This window comes from Amblyomma mixtum, chromosome 2 (genome assembly GCF_055824585.1).
Source record: "Amblyomma mixtum isolate Tamu chromosome 2, ASM5582458v1, whole genome shotgun sequence".
Classification (NCBI taxonomy): domain Eukaryota; kingdom Metazoa; phylum Arthropoda; class Arachnida; order Ixodida; family Ixodidae; genus Amblyomma; species Amblyomma mixtum.
In genome coordinates, this window is record NC_143013.1 from 280,582,408 (window position 1) to 280,598,269 (window position 15,862).

The 15,862-nt window shown below is 47.1% G+C and overlaps 1 pseudogene across 1 annotated transcript in view; it reads right to left on the minus strand.

Moving 5' to 3' along the window:
• Positions 1-782: 782 nt before the first annotated feature.
• LOC149364153 (putative RNA-binding protein EEED8.10) overlaps positions 783-15,862 on the minus strand; it is a 48,771-nt pseudogene continuing 33,691 nt past the window's right edge. The window contains exons 17-19 of the transcript XR_016289151.1: positions 14,442-14,529; positions 9,032-9,172; positions 783-7,294 (exon numbers count right to left, since the gene is read on the minus strand). The product of XR_016289151.1 is annotated as a putative RNA-binding protein EEED8.10 (transcript). The remainder of the gene's footprint in view (positions 7,295-9,031; positions 9,173-14,441; positions 14,530-15,862) is intronic.

A 15,862-nucleotide genomic window follows, 5' to 3' on the forward strand; every position in this document is an offset into this window, starting at 1 on the left:
AAAATTGCCTGGTGAGAATTGTGCATGACTGGAATTTGGGGTTCCGCGTCATGCAGATACTGGGATCGCAAAGCTGACCTCATGATGTTGTGGCAGCTGTCGGGAAATAACGTAGTAGAGAGGTTCTTCTAAAAACCAGCGCACAGAAATGCAAGGAACAAATGAGAGGGACGAAAGAGTAGAGCGCTGAATTTTTCACGACGACACTTTTGCTTATGGAAAAATGCTCATGGAATGAAAAATATACAAGACAACGAGGCTAAAGGCTGTGCAAAACATAATCAATAAACAGGGCAAAAATGTAAAAGTACGAGGAAGAAAAAAAAAGTGAAAAGGAAGCCAAAAGTCTTGTGCAAAGCTAACCAAGAGACAACAATAGGGACCCGTTCGTGAAGTAAAAACGAGAACAAGCCGGTCCATATCGTCTGTGATCTTTATCCTACTGCCTCCTAGAACATATTCGAGCTGAAAAATCAATGCGTCGATGGATCAACCAAATATATACCTGCCTTCAAATGAACCAGATTAAGACGACAACGCGACATAATAACTTGCTTATTTTTATGATTGACGGAGGAGACTGCGGGTAAAAGTCGCTTGAGAAAGAGTGATTTGACTGAAGTACCCAGCCTCCATTACAAAGTAGGAAGCGACAGTACACGTCCAGGATAGAAAATGATCAAAATACAAAACCATAACAACGTAAATCGTTCAGAATGCAAAATATACAGAACAATGCACTTTGGCATAAAATATTCGCAGAAGTAACACAGAAAACTAAAAAAAATCAAATCCTTTATTTATCTTGTAATTAAGGATTAAAGCGTAGTATTCACATAGAAGTTTTTTGTAAATCAAAGTCTGATTTTCGGAATGAATTGAAAAGTGTTTGCGGTGTGTGTGATATTTTTTGTGTAGAATAATTTGTGCCTGCAGTGACCACATTCCACTGTTCCATGTGACGAGTGGCGTATGAATGCGTGTTTCTATCGAAGTCCAATAATTCATGAAGGAACTTCAAATTTTCTTCTACTTCCCGCTTGAAGGCAAAAATTAGCTATAATTACAAACTTTGAACACGTGAAATACGTTTGCTTTCAAAAATAAGTCCGAAATATGGGAATTATAGGGTACATCAAACAGTGCTCGGCAAACTGCAGCATATGCATTTTTTCGAGATTTGTGAACGACTTTTCATATTTCCCAAAACTGTTTGCCACTCAGCGACATTCCTCTCTCCTTGGTTTACCATAGGCTTGAGGAGCCAACTTGGACGTATTGAGAAGACAGGAAAAGCGTACGCGAAGACTATACACACGAACCACATGCGTTCTTCCTGTGTCTTCATGTGAATGCGTTCAAGCTGGTTCCCCAATACAACTTCAACGATCAGGTCCAATCGCCAGCGATCCTGGCTCACGATCCTCGCCGTCATAACGGCAGTGGCGCGTGGGGAGAGCGCGTTGAAAGAGGAAGAATAAAGGCAAGCTTCATCGTTCCTGTCAGCGATCCGCCATGTCTCCGTCATCGACGTCCGACGACCGACGAGGGCGACGTTGTGGAACCCGCGTCGCATGCGTCGCCTGAGCACCAGCAGCAGCTCCAGGATCAGCCGCAGGATCAGCCGCAGGATCAGCCGCAGGATCAGCCGCAGGATCAGCAGCAGGATCAGCAGCAGGATCAGCAGCAGGATCAGCCGCAGGATCAGCAGCAGGATCAGCCGCAGGATCAGCAGCAGGATCAGCAGCAGCCGCAGCACCACCAGCAGCAACCTCAACGCCAGCAGCTGCAACATGAGCGCCCACAGTACCAGTACCAGCCGCAGTCCCCGCCCGTGCAATACCAGCGCTCGACCCGTCGGCTGCCGCCTCCGCGGTCGTCGGTGGTGCACAGCTTTCCCCGACTGCTCGATGGAGATGCACGCCAGCCAGGCTCGCCAGAGGCCCTTCCGGAGCCGCACCACCGAGCGACTTCTGGAGAAGAACGTGCGTGTGTGGCAGCCCTCGTCGGTGCTCCTGAGGAAGGTGAGCGCTGAAGCAGAGCCTGGAGGGCAGCACCAGGTCGCGGGATCGAATCCTGGCAGCGGCTGCAACACTTCAGCGGAAGCGAAACGCATAAGACGCGCCTTTGTGGTTGCGATGTCAAAGCACGCTCAAGAATGGCGGGTGGTCGAAATTAATCCGTAGTCTTCTGCCACTTTCCAGTTTACTTTTGCTTTGCGCTAGTTGGTGGTAATGAGATGTAGCTGACGAAATGCAACGGCGCGAGAAACACGGCGAAACACACATTGCACTCGTCCTGCACAGTGCGTGTTTTGCGCGGTTGCATTTCATCACCTATGTGTCTACACTACGGTGTCTTGCTCTGCCTATTTCATCCCGTTCTTCACAACATGGAAACCCGACCTGAAAAAAAAAAAAGAAAAAAAAGGCTGTACGAATGGTTGCCACTGTGGATCGCGAGATTCAACGACAGGTTGAAGGTATTTATATTTTAGGATATATAGATGGAGACTATGAGAGCCCCTTCATATCTGTATAGTTCTAGAGCGTTCTTTGTTCGACAATCGCACATCTCCAGTCCGCCTCTCTAGCGCGCGGCACCACCGACGCTTACTTACCCTGTAACTCGGGCGGTGCGTTACGCAGCGGTCACCGCAGATGGACCGCGCCACATTCCTCCGTTTGAATTCGAATTGGTCAAGAAGGTCATGACGTCGCAACCGCGTGACCTCGCGCTGGTAATTCAAACACACGACAATGATCACACAGTACCACAGCAATGACGTCACCCCAGAATTCCACATTGGTCTTCAAGGCCGTGACGTGGTTGCAACACCACTGCGTAGTGCCTCTGAAGAAAGAAAAGCAACTGCGCTGAAAGGGAAAATGGTTGAGTTGGGACTCAAACCGCTGCTCCTTGCTTCATGAGCCGGGCGCTCTACCCCCCAACCACTGAGAAACGTTCATTAGACTTGGTTGAGGGAGACCTTGTGTGTCTTGTGGTAAATAAAAAAATAAAATAAAGAACAGCGTCCGTGTATGCGAAGTGATAATGCGAAGAGGACCTCAGGCTGCCGAAGGGACCCATTAATGCTATCCGCCAGTCCGCGGCGCTTGAGTGTCCCCCGAATTTTCCCCCACATTGTTGTCAATCGCTAATGAGCCGGAAATTATCTGGCACGAGCTTTAGATTCAAACCAACATGCCCAATTGTCTTTTTTGTTGAACTCCTTTGTCTGAGCATTGACTAACATCGCCATTAGGGGACACTGGTAGCATTTGAACCCGCGGTATATCTCGGGTGATCCTTTGAAGGTGAGCTGAATAGATGGTTCATAGTTTCGGGAAATCGTAAGCGCATTCGCGAGACATGAGGAGAAGGAAGGGAGGTAGGCGCTGAATTCATTTGCTCTCTTTAAGGCTGAACTGATGTGCGTTTAACGGTATGCGTGAATGGGCATTGATTACGGGAATTCATACTGAGTATGTATTGCCTCATGTTTACATATGCTGGCCTGGGCTGCAAATAAAGTCAGATCAAAGTTCGAGCTTGTTCCGTGTTCTTCTCTTTCCTGTCTTGTGAATGCGCTATACCACTTCCTGGAAGGGCATCACTTCGCCTTCCTGAATTAGTGTACGATACCCTGCATTCGTCGAAATTCATCGAAATATTCATTCATCAAAATATTTCAATGAATGAATATTCATCGAAATATCGAGTTAAAAATGGAACAATGGGCTTCTCTGTGCGCTAGGCCTCAGCTGGAACGCTGCTTGACACAATGCTGTAGAGAACATGCTGGACAAGTTGCTCGAAACCAAACGCCAGGCCTACACTCCCACGTGAAAGACCTTGGCAGCGGCGTATATTAACATCCTGTCCGGTATGGTCCTATGAGTGGCGGAGGAAGAGTGCAAACAAGTGCAAAGAGCAAAAATTGAAAAAAATGAGGGTTTTAATAGCGTTCTTAAAGGGACCATGAAAAGAATTAAAAGCCGCTTGTAAATGTTAGAAGTGATGCTCAGAAGCATTGACATCAAGTATGAGTCTTCGGAACTGAGCCGGCAATTTATTATGAATTTTTAAAAATCGTGTTTTTTAAAATTCGCGGGCCGCTTGGTGTCTTCGTAGGGAGCAATTCTGAAACCAAAATCGGGAAAACAGACGTCACTAGTCCCATGACGTCGGCAGGCCACCATACGCTGTCATTCGCTAGAGCCGCGGCAGCTTCGACGTCACGGGCACACTTCCGGTAGCGGTGGAAATCGTCTGCTCGAGCTGCCGCGCGACCCCCTCGGGCAAGCGCGAGCGAGGGCATTGCCTTCGCGCATATGGTTTTAATTTACCTCTGCTGCCTCTTTCTGTTGAGAGTTCGGGAGCCACTCGCAGTGCCTTTTTCGACCGCCCAAGATGAATACGCCTTGCTGTGTCGTCGGCTGCAAACCCAGTGACTGGCGAGGTGTTGAACTCAGGCATGTTATTCCTAGAGACGTGCGTGAGCGAGCAGCCTGGATGGAGCGCATCGGACTGCTAGCGTCGCACGCCCGCCGAAGACTCCGCGTTTGCGGTCGACACTTCGCACCTGACGCTTACTACTCTAACCCAGCGCTCGTTTGACAGTCAGGCATGAATGTCAAGCACCTGAAGTTTCGACCGAAGTCGCTGCCGACACTGTTTCTTCCCGCCGGGAAGGTGAGTTTCCAGCTTACAGCGATCGGTATGAACGTTTACACGATATGATCTGCGATGGAAGACAATTTTATCTACGAGAACTTAAAAAAAGGTGCCGCATTTACTTAGGACACAGGATGAATTCGAAGCGTTAGCTGTCGAGGAGGGCCTTGGCCTGACGGCTACGTACTGCTGCGGTTCACATTCGGCTGCTGCTTCGACATGCAGACTCGGTCCCGACCTTCTTACACTCTCCCGTCCGTTTTACGACTGTAATACCGTATGTTCCTTGTGTTCTAAGTCGGGCGGCGCGATTTTGCGATCCCGCAGCCGGGTGTCCAACATCATTCGACAGCTAGGCTCAGCATATGCACGGTGTTTCACGCCAAGACTTGGCAGCATCGGTGTGACGGCCGAACCAGCGCACAAAAAAATAAAACATTGTGTGAGCCGGGAACAGGTCCGGGTCCATTCTGCCAACTAGCAAAGAAACCCGACTCGCGCCGCAATCGAAGAAAGCGCCGAGACTGGAGAGACGCTGCCGACGCACGCTGCTCCTCGGGAGTGCGACAACCGGAAGTTGTAAACCGAACGTCAGCGAATGACGTTTTCATGGGCGGAGCCCAGTCCCGGAGCTGTTTTCTTAATTTTTTTATGGTGCCCCGCGCATACGAGTTGAGGGGGGAGAGGAGGAGGGTGATTTTTAATCGCCTATAACTTCGTTGTTATTGATGCTAGCTCAAAAATTCTTGCGCTGGAGTGACGAGTGATGGATTGCCTATCTTTACATAATCTCAATTAATTTGTTTCATAGTCCCTTTAACCATCATGCACAGATTCCGTTGGCGCGATGTGGGAGTTAGTGGGAGAACAGGAAACGGAGAACAGTGGCTTAGACTAATTAACTGATTAACTGAAGCTTTGACGTTACTTTATACTGGATCCGCGTTCTCGGAAAAAAATTTAATATAGCGCTTCATTGGACACAGTCGCCTGGTATTAATACCAGCGGATGCAGGCTGCCGTTTCCCATATCGTCGTTCATATTGAAGGCATCCTAGGTGATAAGCTTGCTTGACTTCTCCGAAACAGTTTTTCTTTCCGCAGGGACCCGCATCCCGTAAACATTTCTGCCGAATATACGTTGCACTAGACGGTAACCTGACTGCGCGAATGTACCTCACTGCTTCGGGGGCTTTAAAAATAACGCATCGCCGGGCGATGCTCTGCCTCGCAACAGGTGGAGGCCCTGGCGATCGATCCAGCGCGGCTACATTTCCTCTCACCTTGGTCACGCGGCATTCGTTTTTGTCCGTAACGCGATCACCTCGTCACGTGGCTCGGGACTTTCTCCTGGCCCGCGTTCGAATCAAACGTAAGGCCCTCCATGCTCGAAAGGTCGCGAGTGTGCCTCGGCGCACGAATTTCAGCCCCGCAGCCTAAGCACACATGATCGGCTCGTTCCTCGCTGACTCAGCGTTACTCTATACATATGATTTCGGCGAAACGCAAAGGCGCCACCGGCCACGCTTGAAACTTGCAAGCGAATGAGACGGAGATTGCGCAAATGTTCTCGTGCCTTTACTATAAATGTGAAATATTTTTAGTTTGTCCAAATATATTAAAACAAAGTTACTCTATGAAGCCAACTGTAGCCGATACTGCCATTCAAAGTGGCAGCTTTGTCAATCGACGTTGTCAGCTAGGTGGTCGCTTCCGTTGCAGATCATACTGACGTCCCCTTTGAATCAGGGCTGTGGAGAGTGCCACGTACCATTCCAAATGAATTAAAGTGGCTGTTTTATTTACTTCTCTCTTCTTTCATTTGATCCTCTTGTAGTTTTTTCCAATTCCACTCTATTTTCTGAGTTCTACGCTATATCATTCGGCGTCTAGTGGTGCCTTTCGGTCAAAAGGAGCTTCTTCGGGAAAGACGAAACGGCTGGATATGCCCGGTTGGCTGACGACAGGGATTTCAAGGAGATGGTGCAGCAATAAGAAAAGTCAACACTTGCATTCATAGGCAACCGAAATCTCCGCCAGCCGCGCAGATAAAACCTTCGTTAAGCCAAACGAAATAAAGCCGGAGGAAAAATACTGCGGGATGTTATTTGTCCGCACGATGTAATACGTGGGTGCCTTTTCCGGATTTCCAATTTTGGGCTTGCATCCTTCCGCCCACTTTTCAAGTAGGTAACACACACGCTTTCATACTGTGTTTGCCATCTGGCTCAACAGCTCCCTTCAGCTTCTGGCTTCCCTCGAGTGCCAGTGACGGCCGTAATCTCTTAGCCGGTTCTCAGACCTCGAAAGACCCGACAGTTTGCCCGTCTCGCGCTATAAACTGATGCGTTATAAAAGGGGATGTCTGTGCGCCTAGGCAACTAGGAAACTTACAAAATCCCCGCAGAAGACAGAAAGAAAGAAGGTGGGATTCTTCACAGAAAGCACAAAAGTATCAAAGGCACAGATTCAGTTTTGCTATTCCAACTAGAAGGTGAGAACTTACCCATATCACTCATCTCTCCTGGTGGCTAGGCCTCCATACAGTAATTGGAGAGATCGACCTTCAGCTTTCCTTCTCCGTCCAGAGAAACATCGCTCTCTTCAGCAGCCGTTCCTGAAAATAAATAATGCAACTTTGTGACGCGGTGTTACGAAATGTTGCCTCAAAAATGCGCCCTTACCTATTGTAGATAAAGTTTGCAGTTATCGTAAGAGGGATGCAGGAGTTTCAAGTATTCAACATTAAAAAATCTTCAAAATAAACATTCTCTAATGTGGAATTTCCTACTACTTGAGTGTACGAACAGGATAAAATGTATCAAAGATCAATACGTAACACCAAGAATTTCAAGATACAGGAGTCACTCTGAAAGTACAACTACTAGCAGACTTCACACGAATGCTCCCGTGCCTGCCCTGGGATTGACATCTGCGCCGATGGGTCGGAGACGACGCTAGGGTGGTTGCACGGTACCCATCATCCTCGGCCGCTGTCAGCACACCATGCAGTATGGTCTCAGACCCAGTGGCCATTGCTCAGCTGCACTAATGCCAGGCCGAGCCATATGCTGGAGCATTTGTGTTAAGTTTCGGGGTGGCTGCAGCCACCACAGCAGGTACATGTACCTGCCAGCCAAGCAATGTTAACAATTCGGGAGATTTATTTACAGCTGAATGCCAGTATAAAGAAGTGTGCGGGACCCCGCTCCTTGTGTGTGATGTAGGTGCATTACTCTGGCATAACCGTTGCACACACTCTATCCACCTTTTTCACGCAGCTGATCTGCGCATGAGCACCTGTCCTCTTCCGAGCTCCACTGGATTAAAACAAACTGCTAGCTTCTGCCATGCATGCGCAATTCATGGTAGAGACAGGCGTAAGCAACAGATGGCAGCAGCTATCGAGCACACACTTGCCACTGTGCAGGTGCCGTAGGTGCCTCATCGAGCTAGATCACGCCTGCATCACGCACGTGCATTTGTTCTCGACCAGTTTTCACTCATTCCCCTGAGAGCGCCCCATCTTGTGAAAAAGACTGATTATATTCATTAAAGCAGGCTGGCATGCTGAGAAAAAAACAAAACAAAAAGCTTTATTGCAGATCAAGTACTGTTCAGTAAAAAAAAAAGTCAATTTTTTTCTTTTTTGTGCAGCTTTCATAACAAAAAGGGCAACTACCAATGATTTGTGTCGAGGCTCGCAACGCATTGCGAGCACTGGGAGTGATGCAAGGCAACCTTGCATGGCATCAAATGCCACTACAGCTTCATGCACTAGTAATGGTTGGTCTTTCTGTCATCCCTTCAACACTGCTCGCCCATCCAGGGGTGGCCCTTGACTTCTTTTTTTTTTCTTCAGAGTGACTTCACTCATTTCAGACGACTTGCTCAATATGGATGATTGGTTTTGGATTATGAGAGATGTCAAAGTGAAGGGCTCTGGAAATTTCGCCCACCTGGGGTTCTTTAACATGCACTGACATCACAGTCCTCTTAACATTTCGCCTTCATCGATATGCGACCACCATGGCTGGCAACATGGACGAATTAGCGCTCTTCAGCAAGCTGCTGCCATACAGAACCCAAGTGTTTGAAAGGAAACAAGCGTCAAGCACGCCAAGGATTGAATTACTGTTGTGCTTGTAGTCAACCTGATGTTTAATGAAAAGCCGTACCTGTTGGTAATTGGCAAATCTGCTAAACCAAGATGTTTCACAGATGGCCAACAAAATAGCATCCCATGTTATCTATCACAGCAATAGTATTATAAAGGCACAGAATGACAGTGAAGCTGCCTGAATGTTACTCCCACCTCACACGCTACCACACCACGTGCCTTTGGTAAACTCACCTCCCAGGACAAGAGTCAACAGGTGGGAGCGGTCAGCCACCATGGCCACACAGCCATACACGGCTTCACTGGTTACAGCCACGCAGCCACTGAGATCGAGCAGTTGCAGCTCCCGGCAGAGCTCCACCAAAGCCAGCGCCGCTGTGAGGACAGTCCCGATTAAAACACACAACTTTACGCACAGGCGTTTTGAGAATACTGAACAGTACTATGTGCAGAACAACACAGCAAAAACAGTTTCTTTTCATTCAAATCAGGAAAACAAGTAATATCCAGGTCTGGCACACCATTGGAAGTGCAATATCTAAAACAATTGCAAGAGCAAAAAGGGTACATAACATTTCTGAAGGAAGTGAGTGACCAACTTACTGACTGGCATGCCAAGTGTAGAAGTTCATTCCACATCCAGGAAATCCATTACCCTTCCCAGTGTGATGTGCCCATGGTCTTAAGACAAGCACACATATCTTGAGCCACAAAAAAATTGAACTTTCTGACAAAACAATGCTTTCTTTTTTATTGCAACACTGTGCTTGCTGGCAAAAAGTATTACAATCAAATATAGATACACACTGAACTCTCAAAGAAAGTCTGGAAACGTCCGGCGGTGTGGCCCAAAAATCCATTCTTCTACATCTCTTTAATGGCCTAGCAACAGGGGCCCTCCAATCGTTGTCACACCGGTCATTACACCCACTTAAGATGGTTTGGTTTATGGGTTTTAACGTCCCAAAGCGACTAAGGCTATGAGAGACGCCGTAGTGGAGGGCTCCGGAAATTTCGACCACCTGGGGTTTTTTAACGTGCACTGACACCCACTTAAGAGGTGCGCGGGTTACAAGTGCACCATGCGATAGGCGAGATTTTTACATGAGCGTTTGCCCTGCTGGGACACCTAGACTCAACCCTTTGGGAGCTTCGTGCAAAGTTCCGCAAGTGGGCTTTCCTATGTATCTTAATTAACCAAAATAGGTGACGGACCTTGTGCTAGGAGAGTTATGAAGGCGACGGGATGGATGCCATTGGTGTGGACATTAAGTATATAATGTATTCATCATCATCATCATCAGTCCGACTACGCCCACTGCAGGGCAAAGGCCTCTCCCATGTCTCTCCAATTAAGGGAAGCTAAGGAAGCTAATACACGTACGGGAAGCTAATACACGTACGAATGAGCTCATTTTTAACCAAGCATCAGATTATGACACCGTATCAGTTTGGGTTCACCAAAAAACGCTCTACAGAAAGCGCCTTGCTAGTGCAAAAAGAAATCATTCTTAACGCCTTTGAACACCAATTGTATTCACTTGGAATTTTCATAGACTATTCAAAGGCATTTGACAAAATAAATCACGTTACACTATTAACAAAATTGGAATATTATGGTTTCAGAGGCTGTTTCCTTTCTCTTATTAAATCCTACCTACAATACCGTCAACAAAGGGTGCACATAAGTAACTCTTGCTCCAGCTTCAAACCATTGCTACATGGAGTTCCGCAAGGAAGTATTCTCGGGCCACTACTTTTCAACCTATATATTAATGACCTTGTTAACATAGATTTAAATACATCATTTGTTATTTATGCCGATGACACAAGCTTATTTTTCTCCCATCACAGTTTACCCCTGCTTGTAAAGAAAGCGAATGCAGTACTTGATGTATTGAACACTTGGTGTCTAAATAATTCCTTAACTATAAACGTCTCGAAGACAAAATCAGTTCTTTTTCGCCCTAAAAATAAACCAGTTAATTCAAATATTGTCCTGCAACTTGGTCTTTCAGTCATAGAGGTGGTACCAGTAATAAAAACCTTAGGTGTCCTTTTTCATGAGAATATGCAGTGGAACGCACATACTGACCTCGTTCACTCCAAACTATCCCGAATAGTTGGTATTCTTGCACGTTTTCGGAACTTTCTTCCTAAGCACATTAAATTACTTTTGTATAAATCCCTTTTCACATCCACATTATCGTATTGCTACTTGATATGGGGCACCACAACGTACACAAACTTGTCCAAAATCTATCGACTGCAGAAAAAAGCTGTAAGAATTATTTCAAATGAACCCAATGACGCCCACACAAAACCTCTTTTTGATGACCTTAGATTACAACCATTACCAAACCTGTTCAATGCACTTCTGTTAAAACGTCATCATGCCTTTCATCTAAATAATGACCCTTTCCTTGAAAACCTTGCGACCCTGTCTCCGTTTGCGAAAGCATATAGCACACGAAGCAGTCAGACATGGAAGATTCCTCACACCCGTACTAACTATGGCCGCCAAATGCTGATGTACACACTACCACATGCTCTTAACTCTTCTGATAACACCTCCAAGTCACCTCCAAGACATTAACACTTACAATTATGAACCCGCAATGTTAGCCCTATCACTTAACATGTTTTTATGATTATGTAAAGCCGTCGCCATATATATATTGCTTTTCTTTATATCGCTATCACTTTTTGTCCCCTGCTGTATTGCTTTGTGAACGGGGTGCTAGCCTTTGTCAAGCCGTTACAGGCTTTTTGCTAGCACCCCGTTGCATCCCGAGTTCTGTAAGATCATTGTTGATGCTAAAAATAAATTTAACCCTGTTCTTTGCCAGTTGTGGCCACTGTATCTCCGCAAACTTCTTAATCTCATCCACCCAATTAACTTTCGCCGCCCCCTGCTACGCTTGCCTTCTCTTGGAATCCGCTCCATTGCCCCTAAGGACCAGGGGTTATCTTCTTCGCATTACATGCACTGCTCAAGCCCATTTCTTCCTCTTGATCTCGACTAGGATGTCATAACCCGCGTCTGTGCCCTCACCCACTCCGCCCGCTTCCGATCTCTTAACATCACACCTATTACCGTATAAACGCGTGTAAGGGCCGCACTTTTTTTTCCAGATTCGGGAGCCAATTTTCGGGGTGCGGCCCATACATGCGATTTAGAAAAAAAAAGTTTTTTTTTTTAAGCAAGAACACACCAATCAGGGAATGAACGGCATTTATTCTACGTTCAGTCGCCACTCGCGGAGTATTTCGACTCAGCTGGTGTTGTGCTCGGTGCACGCTCATCCCAAAGAAGCCCCGCAGCATGTCCGCTGTCAACGCTTAGCCGTTGTTCCGCAATTCCATCACATAGCAGAGCAGCTCTTCTTCCAGTTCAGGAACTCGCGAGCCTCGGAAAGCGCGCTTTTTGCAGATTGTGTTTCTCAATACACCCTTTTGATTGCACGGTCATCGGACGCACTTCTCGGCCACGTTGAATTCCCTGTCCGCCGCACGCTTGCCGCGTTCGAGAGCTAACTCCGAGCGAGCCGTGCAGCTGATAAGGTGCTTGCCCATCGTGCTAAAACTGCATTACTCGGCGGCAGCACGCGAAAGCCACAACTATGGTGAACGCGCTAATACGCCATAAAAGACTGGAGCTGGCGATGCTGATGCCGATTAGATAGCGGGAAGTCGCGGGGGGGGGGGGGGGGGGGGGAATTGACGATGATGATGATGGCTGCGGCCTCGGGTACCATCCATGGACGGTTTTTGGAAGCTCTTGTGCACGTGCTTGGCCTCCGTGATCAAGCGCTCCGCGGTCGAGCGCACCGTTCGCGGAGGCCACGGCGCGTGCATTTAGAAGGCTATTCCCGCCTGGGTCATGGAAAGTTCGGGTGCGGCCCTTACACGCGTTTATACGTATTTTTCTTTCTTCCAATGGTGGCCTGTCCGGAGCCACAGATTCTTAGCACCCTCCGCTGCGTCACAGGTCTGACCGCTGCCTTAGTCAGTTGCTCCGCACCTGCTGGGGACTGAGGGCCGAGGGTTACTTGGTTTATTCATACAGGAGCCTGCGGCCAAGTACTACACCAGGATGGCCAAATCCTGTTCTGGTGAGGGAGTGCGTTGTCATTTCTGGTCACTGAGATCAGGCCACACTCCAGTCCTAGCTATGCAATTCCATAGACATGCGGAGATTTTTTTTTTTTAACGGGACAGCGTTAAGGGCCCCGTGTCGCAGAAAAGCCGGTATCGTCATCGTCGGCGCCGGCCGCAAGCGAAAAATCTCAGAAGCATTAATAAATAAAACCGAGTAGGAAATTGCCCGTTCGTTCGGCGCGGAAGCTACGCTGACGTTTGTGGCAACAGGTTTGTCGAGAACGATTTGCCGAAGAACGCTGTCGCGTCATACCCTCAAGGCGGAGCTTGAGTGTCCCCACCAATTTTTTTTAACCCGGTGGAGAATTCGCGGCACCGGGATTCGAACCCCGGTCCCTTTGCATGTGAGGCGGATGATCTACCTCTATGCCACTGCTGCAGCATAAAGAAGTTTTCAGTCTGCCAACAGAGTTTCCCCTCTGGCCATACACGGAGTAGCCCAGGGCCAGACCACTTCCCAAGTGCAGGTAGAGTATTACAGACGGATAAAAAAAGAAAGCACACTTTCGCGTTGTGATTGTTTGAAGTGGCTAAGTAGAACGTGTTGTTGGGCTAGTTGGTTCAATACTTCAGACAGGGTAGTTGTGCGAAAAACACACACACACACAAAAGACAGGGTACGAGACGAGCGCAAACGAAGGACGAGGGTACAGGACGAGCGCTCGTTCCGTACCTTGTCTTGTGTGCATGTGTGTTTCGCGCAACTATCGTGTCTGAAGTACTGAAGTGGGTCGTCGGCCATCTTGTTCGCAGCACATGTAATATGTCGAAAAACCCAGTTGCGGAATTTCGCACAGGATCAATCATAGCGTGTCGTAACGATATCGGTCTACACGCTAAACAATGGAGAAGAAAAGGAACAGGAACTTTTTATTGTTTTCCTGAAATTTTAAACTTGATCGCCAGTTAATCTGCCTAGACATTGTGGTTTTGCCACGGTCGAATTTATGAAAGCTGATGCAGTATACGATCGTTCACGAGTTTTCGGGAATTTTCTGATATTCGAAAATTCTCAAATGTCAATTTCTTGAATACCAATATGAACGGAATATAAAAATATTTGATCCGTACTCAAAAGTTAGAATATTTGCAAACCCTATTTTTTTTTTTTCATGTGTTGGTCTCGTGTGTTAGAAAAATACACAAGATTTCGAAAGTGCCTATTGTGCCGTTCAAACTTTTTTGTGTGCCACCACAAGCATTCGGAAAATTTGCTTTGAAATTATTTGAAGACAATTAGTACGGTTCACTATGAATTGACTTTGAACTGAAGGCCACCACTCGATCAGGCCAAGTGTTCAAGTGAACACACTAGTGCATGGCTTCGTGCACTTGTGGTCCAATAAAAGTAGTGTGCGAGTCAGCACTTTCTAATAAATAAACAAGTCAGAACTTTTTAACCGGACCACTTTGCCGTCTGTTGGCCCCAGTGCATCAAGATGTCAAGCGGCTTATGCAAGCTCGGATAGCAAGAGACACCCACCTCTGTCTGTCAGTCGCTTGCACCCACGGGCCTCCACTGTGAGCAGGTGGCCCCGGCATAAGAGGCTGCTTATACCAGCGTCGGTGAGCTAGCAAAGACAAGTGTTCACAAGATGTGCAAAGGGCCATACATGGCAACAGCTCCACATGAACACAAGAACACCACAAGAAGAGACCACAAAGATTGTACTTCAATGTGTGAAAAATACTTAAGCACAATCAACAATCCTGCTCCCAGCCAGTGTGCAGGTTGACATTATAAAAGCAAGGCGCACCATCAAAAGGAACAAGTGACCATGGGCGTCTTGCAGCAGCTTTTGAAAGAGGAGAAACTGCAATTTGTAGCAGCATTTTCATGCTTTGGCAGCAGAAACAATGGGATTTTGTTGAAGATGTTTCTCCATTTTGTAGCAGAACTCCAACCCTGGCAGCATGCAAAAAAAGAAAAAAAATGTACAGGCTCTGTGGAGTGCCTGTGCGCCCGGTGCGGCCATGTACCAAAGTGAAGCGGCGCAAGCGCACAGGGAACTAGGGAAGGTGTCATGTCTTCTGCTACAGCACTGGAGCACGCCGCTCTTTGCAGTGATGTACACTTTAGTAAACGCCAGAGACTGAAGGCCTGAAGCGGCTTTGCAGGAAAGCGCGCTTCGCTCACTGCATCATATTGTGGCCGTTTTAGAGTGCCAGTACTACGGCTTCCACCAAAAAGCCGTTGTTGCGGCAGTTTGTGCGGTTCGCTCTGGCCTTGATGAGCCCGGTCTATAAACTGGATAGCACGATAATCGTGATTCAGCATGACTCGACATAACTTGCCTTGAATAAATGATTCAGCTTGTCGTGACTAAACAAATACCGTGACTCAATATGCCTTAACATGAATGCCATGACTCAGTAAACACAACTATAGTATGACTCAGAATGATTTGCCATGACTGCCAGAACCTGCCTTGACTCAGTATGATTTTCCAGGATGCTACAGCTTAGACATGTTAAGTCATGGCAAGTCATGCTATCAAGCCTCATCATGATTTGCAATGAATCAGCATGACTTGCCCAGGATAAATATGACTCAGGTGTTATAAACAAGACTTACCACAACTAAATATGACTATCATGACTTAGTATAATTTGCAGGACTCCCATGACTTGCATGACTTTTGTGACTAAGCATGATGAAAAATGATTTGCATGATACACTGTTATTCACCATGACTAACGATTAAACGTCATGACTAAACATATAAATCCATGACAACATGACTTTCCATGACTAAAAGTGACTATCATGAATCAGCACGATTTGGCACGGCTGCAAGAACCTGCCTAGACTCTACATGTCTCAGTATGATTAACATGGCTCATGAGTATGATTTCCCAGGACTGCCACGACTGAGCATGACATGTCATGACTAATGAGCCAGC